Source organism: Dasypus novemcinctus, chromosome 10 (assembly GCF_030445035.2).
Source record: "Dasypus novemcinctus isolate mDasNov1 chromosome 10, mDasNov1.1.hap2, whole genome shotgun sequence".
Lineage (NCBI taxonomy): Eukaryota > Metazoa > Chordata > Mammalia > Cingulata > Dasypodidae > Dasypus > Dasypus novemcinctus.
The window spans coordinates 2,138,422-2,144,948 of NC_080682.1; positions in this window are offsets into that span (position 1 = coordinate 2,138,422).

Here is a 6,527-nt window from a genome sequence, read left to right on the forward strand (position 1 = left end):
GGGAGGACACGTACTGGTCAGCCTTGGTGCGTGGAGGTCCATATGCCGAGCCCAAGCCAAGTCCCCCCATGCTGCCAGGGTGCCTTGGTTCACGAGCTCATTGGGCAATGGCAGGAGTGGCTGGAGGAAGAGGTTGGCCAAGGTCCACAGAACGGGTCATCTGTCCGCTTCGTCGTCGGGAGTCTCCTCTGAGCCCACTTGGAGAGGTCTAACCACAGACGTCTTCCACAGATCTCCTGCTGCCAAGTTTCCAAGGGAGATCCTTCCAAGACCGTCGCAATCCTGTTAAACCATTACGACTGACCACGGCCTGGCGTCGATCTGTAACTCTGACCTCCCGGCCTTCAAGGAAAAACGAAACCACCAGGCGCGCCGCTCGGAGCTCTGCCCGCTGGGCACACTTGCCTTCACCACTTTCCCTCAGAGTGGGTTTGTGGGGCAGCCGCCAGCCGCTGGCAGATGGTGCCTGCATAGCAAGCCACGGGGAAGCCAGGCCAAGAGTTTTTCCTCCTGAGTTATCATTCGCAGGGAATGCCCCAGGAGGCCATAGGTGCAGGCTGAAAGGGAAAAGGTCGCAGGGGTGGGGGCTGCAGGATCTGCTCGAGCGCGAGCTCCTCAGTCGCCCTTTCCTGAGTGATGGAACACAGCCATGGATGTGGACTTGGTAACTTCTTACAGCTGCTGCAGCAAAATACCACAAACAACAAAAAATCCATTCCCACACAGCCCCGGAGCCTGGGGTCTGACGTCAAGCGTTGGCCAGGGCCACGCCCCTCTGAGGGCCTGCCTTGCCTCGTCCCAGCTCCTGGTGGCTGCAGCAGGCCTCGGTGCTCTTTGGCCGGTAGGTGCTCACGCCCATCGCTTCCCTGCAAGTCTGTGTCTGGATCTCCTGCTCTTTTCTCTTAGAAAGACAACAGCCCCTGCACCTCTGCCCTCCCCTCACCCACGATCCTAACAAGCTACACCTGCAAGCACCCTATTTCCACATAAAGCCACATTCTGGGGTTCTGGATGGACCTGAGTTTTCGGTGGTCACTATCCAACCCAGTCCAGTGGGCCAGGCAACACCCAATTCGTGATGGGTCACTCAGGCCACATGACAACTTGGTAGCCTATGGTCACATGCTTGTTCTCTACAAAGGCCCAGAAGCCAACCTGTGATGTTTGAAGCTGGATCGACCCCAGAAAAGTATGTTCTTAGAGTTAATCTATTCCCGTGGGTGTGGACCCCTTGTAAGTTGGATCCTTTGTTGAGTGGGATCTTAAGATGTGACCCACCTCATTCAGAGAAGATCTTAATGCTTTTACTAGAGTCCTTAATAAGATAATGAAATTCAGGCAAAGAAAGAGAAAACCAGATGCAAGAAGCTGAAAGCAATGAAACCTGGAAGAGAAGGGAGAGACCAGCAGATGCTGCCCCGTGCCTTGACATGTGACAGAGGGTCCAGGTGAGCTGACAACGGGTCTTTGAGAAGAGGCATCACCTTGCTGTTGCCTCGATTTGGGTATTTTTCTCAGCCCCCAAAATGTAAACTACTAAATTCCCATTGACAAAAGCCAACCCATTTTATGGTCTCTGCTTTGAGTAGCTTTAGAAAGCCAGTTCAAAGCCTAAATCTTTTTCTCAAAAGGAGAGGAGTAATCCACAGAGGATGGCAGGGCTTTGCTCTAAAATCCCAAAGGTTCCCGGCTGTGATTGACCTACAGGCCCTGCCAAAGGTCCCAAACAACATTCTTATCTGCCACAACACCTCGAGAAGCAGCGGCCCTGCTGCAAATAGAAGACCCAAGTGGCAGGGCGCCTCGCAGAGCAGCCTCGACCTGCCGTAGAGCCTTCTCTAGATCTAGAGCCCATTCAGGACTCACGGCTTTTTGGATCATTCGATAAATGGGTCAAAGATCTCTCCCGAATGAGGCGTCGCCTCCATAATCCAAAGGGGCACCCAAGGTGTCGAGCTTCCTGGTCAATAAGAGTAGGCGCAGACGGAGTTCTCAACACGCCCCACGCCGCCGGGCCTAGACATTTCTCCAAGGTGGAAAACTCCTGAATTTTGGTGTGGCTGTGTTTCTCACCCTGTCATACATGGTATTACCAAGACGTCTTAGAGTGACTGCTGGCTCCTGCTCACAGGTCCAATCAGCCTGGTGTCATTGACGTAACGGACCCAGATGGCACCCCGTGGCAGGGGAAAGCAGTCGAGGCCACTGTGGACTAGACAACACGGGGTTGGTAGAGCTAGTACAGGGAGGCACAGTCTGACCTTGCCGGCTTCTGGTGGTCCTTCATAAGCGGTGCGGAGAAGAAAGAGTCCACCAGCTCAGCGGCTGCGCAGCAGGTGCCGAGGATGTGTTGGTTTGCGGGAGTCAATCTCCCTCTCGCCCGTTCCCTCACTTCATGTAAGACCCTCCTCAGCTCCGTATGCCCCTCCTGAGGGTCCCTGCACTGGAAGAGGGGGGCCCTTGGCATGGTTGGGGCAGCAGACTGAGTCTGGAGCCAGACTTGGAACCAGGTGCTGGAGCTCCAGGACAGACGACACGAAGTCGGGTTACAGGGTCAGGGGCTCATCCCGGCCCGTTGCCCCTGGGTACCCCCTGTGTGCAGTTAACACACACCGACCACCAGCTGGGAATGTTTGTGCAACGACTCCCCAGGCAGGCCAAGGGCCACCAGGGGAGGGCACTGTCCCCAGCCCTTGGCCAGCAGTGGAGGCCAGGCCCCTGCGAAGGACTGGGCTGTGGGGACCCCCTCACCCCTGTATCCCCAAAGGAAGCCTGGGGAGGTCCCGCCTCAGGGAGTCACTCGGGGAGCACCCTCCTCAGTCTCCGGGCACCTGGGCCCTTCCTCTGCTCCTTCACGATCCACTGGATGCCCGAGTCTCAGGTTGGGGTGCTGGGGTGCTGGGGTGCTGGGGTGCTGGGAGGGGCAGAGGCCCTGCAGGCTCATGCAGCCCCCAGGTCTCTTCAGGTCAGAGGTGCCCCACCCCCCAGTCTGGCTCTGGCACCTGTGAGGTGCGTGCACACAGGGGTGCCTGCCGTTCCCCAAGGCTCCTCTCCACCCAGGGACAAGGAGCAATGGGGGGCCGGAGCAATGCTGGGGGGCTGGGCGGAGGGTGAGCCGTGCATAGTGCCGAGGTGGGGAAAGGGCCCAGTGCCCCGAGCCAGGAGCCTGGGCCTGAGGGCCAGTGCCGCTCAGCAAGGACAGACGGACGCCTCGGGGGGAAGGCTTGGGGACCCAAGGGACCCACACAGCTGGGCGCAGGGGTCTGTGAGGGCAGCTGTGGGGGCCACGTCTGGGCTGCTGGGGGGACAGTTTTGGAATCAGGACAGAGGACAGAAAGAAGGCTGCAGCCGGGCCACCATGAGCTCTGGCGTCCTGTCCAAGCCTCCCGGGCGGGTGACATGACCAGCTCTGCGGGCCGCACACCCGGGGCTGCAGGATCGAGGGACTCCTGGGCACCCCCAGGAGAGACAAGCCAGCGCTGTGGGAGACTCTGCGCCCCCGCCCTGCCAACCCCCTGTGCAGGCCAGACGCGGGTCTCCCCAGCTCCAGCCTCGTCCCTGATGGGGGGAAAGGGTACCTCTGCCAGGCGTCCTTCTGGTCACCGTAAGTGGCGAGCGGCCACCTCTTGGCGTGCCGGGAAGGCAGCCCTCAGGGGGAGGGCCTGCGTCAGCGCAAAGCACCCCCCTTCCCAGCTTCCCAGAGGCAACAGCCGGGTAAACCGAGGCCGCAGGTGGCAAGACCCCGGAAGGCCTGAGGTCAGGGGAGCGAAGAGCTGAAGGGAGAACAACGTGAACGAGAGGGTGCGCGAGGGAATGTGTGAGCGTGTGGACAGACAGACGGCGACGCGCGGGTGAGCAGGCGGACCTGGGGCCAGTGGGGGTCAGCGGGAGGGATGGACGCAGGGGGCTGGCGCCGACAGTGGAGTGAGCGCACGGGCAAGAGGGCCGCCAGCGGCGCGCTAAGCCAGAATTTAAGTAAGCTTTGTTTTCTGGAACACTTTCAGGCTTCCAGAAAATTCTCAAAGGCAGTCCTACTTCCCGTACGCCTCAGTTTCCTGCTGTTGACACCTGACATGCGTGCGATGTGGTCGTTTATGTAATTACTCACCAGCGCCCAGGCTGTACTCAGCTCACCTGCATTTTCACCCCTTGTTGGACTTCTCTGCCCTGGACCCCGCTCGTCAGCAGCCGTCAGGGGCCCCCAGACTTGTCTTGTTGGGGACGACCATGACGGTTTGGGGGAGGCTGGGCAGGGAGTTGCTGGGATGTGTCTGATGTTTTCTCTTGGTGGGGCGGGGGGGGGGGGTTTGGGAGTGGGGGAGAAAGACCCCAGAGGCAGGGCCGTCTCCACTTCCAAGCGCTGGTCAGTGGAGTCAGCGTGACTCTGCTGGCGCTGCCCTTGACCGCCCAGGGGGTCCTCCCGCCGGGATGGAGCCGCCCCTCCCGCTTCCAGGCTGCCCTCTCAGCAGGAGGGCCCCAGTGCAGCCCCTCGGGCGAGCACCTGCTCACACTGCTTGGATCTCCCCCGCTGGGGGCTCTGCGCCTGCGCCACCGCCTTCTCTTCAGTCAGTGGCTCGTTTGCGTCACGGGGACTCAGGGATGCGGCTTTGCACGTGGCTGATTGCATCACGCACCGCGACGTGGATGATCGGCGTGTTCCCCTCACTCCACGTTCCTGGGGCGAGGCGCCAGGGGCCCGGGGAAGGGTGTTGGAGCTAAGGTGGGGCCTCGCGGAACGAGCGAGCCTCTTGGAAAGAGAAGACCCAGAGTCAGGGGGCCGAGAAGGCCGCAGAGGCCGGGGGGCAGGCGGGAGAGGCCCAGCCCGGGCCGCGGGGGCTCCGGAGAGAGCCAGCCCTGCCGGAATCGCGGTTTTGGACTTCCCGCCTCCAAGCCAGGAGCCCGCCAGGGCCTGTTTCTGAGCCGGCCTACTCTGGGACGTCACGGCCGCCAGGCACACCAGGCAGAGACCCTCTAGGACTACTTCACGCATTTTCTCGCTCAAATTGACCCAGCGCTGGCCACGGGGGCTGGTGCAGCGGGCTCCTGCGACGAAACTATTTCCAAAGAATCAATTCATTACTAGACGAGGGCGGGAAGTGGGAGAAAAAGGAGGCCCGTGGCTGGCAAACGGCAACCGACGTCCACACACCACCCCTGATCCCTTCCTTAGGAGCGCGGAGGCCACGGGGGCTTGCGGTGTGTCAGGGGATGCAGCGGGACCAGGCAGGTGTAGCAGTTTGATATGGTTCTGAAGTTCAAAGAGAGATACTGGGTTATGTTTGTATTTGGTCTATTACTGGGCGTGATTGAGCTATGATGAGGGCTTTGATGGGGCCACGTCGTTAGGGTGTGGAGTGTCACCCCTTGGTGGGTGGGGACTCACAGATAAAAGGCATGGCAAAGGACAGAGGTGGGGGTTTTTGATGTTGGCGTTTGACGCTGAAGCCCCAGGAAGTCAGCTCACAGAGGAGAGAGGAGCCAGCCCAGGGAGAGAGGAATGCTGAGTCCAGGAAGAAGCAAATGCTGGGAAGGAAGGAATCTTGAACCCAGAGAGAAGCAAGACCCTGGAAGGGAGGAACCCTGAGCCCAGAAAGAAGCCAGCCCTGGGAAGAGAGGAACCTCGCACCCAGAGGAAAGCAAGCCCCAGGAACACAGGAACCCAGGAAGCCTGAGCCCTCGCAGACGTCGGCAGCCATCTTGCTCCAAAGTAACTTATGCTTATGGCCTGGTATCTGCAAGCTCCTACCGCAAATAAATACCCTTTATAAACACCAACCCATTTCTGGTATTTTGCGTCAGCACCCCTTTGGTGACTAACACAGTGGGTGAGGGGCTGCAGGCCCAGCTCCTTGACCCTGATCCAGCTCCTTTGGGGCCCCTGCCTGGCCCCCAAGAGCTGTCACTGCCCCCCCAGAGAGAATGGTTAGCACCCCAGGATGCCCAGAGGAGGGGGTGGGTGCAGCTGGGGCCGGGTAACGGGCAGGGGGTGGAGACTGCACCCCAACATCCCACTTCCTCTTGCAGATCAGTCAGGTGTGACTCAGCGAAGGGGCATGGGGTGGGGCCCCCCGGGGAAGGTGGGTGAGGCCTGAAATGGGCCAGGGGTCCCAGTGGGCTCTGGGAGAGGGGGATGTGGTCAGTGTCCTGGTCTTGGGGGGCCCAGCTGGGGTTTCCTGGCTGGTGAAAAAAAACAACGAGGCCACCACTGCCCCGTGCCTGAGCCTGACGCAGTCGGCGCCCAATGGGGCTACAACCCGGGCCGGACCCCGGGCCCCGGGGTGACATGCCCGTGGGGTCCCCGCCTGCACGCCCGGAGCCGCTTTTCCTCCCTGAAGCTGCAGACAGGATGCTGGGAGCCAGCAGACGTGGCGAGCGGCTCTCAGCTGGGCTGGGGTCTGGTGGGGCGGACGGAGCGGGGGGCACAGTGGGCCCGACACACCCGGAACCCAGGCCGCGCACCCTGTCGTCCCACCGCCCGCCCCTGCCCGAGCCCCAGCGTGGCCGCGCCTCGACTCTGCCGCGGGCTC